The sequence below is a fragment of the Penaeus monodon genome, chromosome 25, assembly GCF_015228065.2.
Source record: "Penaeus monodon isolate SGIC_2016 chromosome 25, NSTDA_Pmon_1, whole genome shotgun sequence".
NCBI lineage: Eukaryota > Metazoa > Arthropoda > Malacostraca > Decapoda > Penaeidae > Penaeus > Penaeus monodon.
Window position 1 is genome coordinate 37982136 of NC_051410.1, and position 270 is coordinate 37982405.

A 270-nucleotide genomic window follows, 5' to 3' on the forward strand; every position below is an offset into this window, starting at 1 on the left:
GATAATGAGAAATCCAAAAAAGTTTGTTTATCTTGTATTTAAGTGCTATTTAAAAACAATCAACTGTAATATTGATTGTAAATTATTTTTAGAAATTAAAGAAATATATATATTATTTAAAAATTCTCCAAAAACAACAACAACTGGAGAATATATCATCTTTGTAACAGATTAACAACCATAACTGTGATATAAAATGAATAACAGTCAATTAAAAAATTAGCTTTAATAGGCAACTCACACAGGTCTCTGAAGCTGAAGACTGACCAA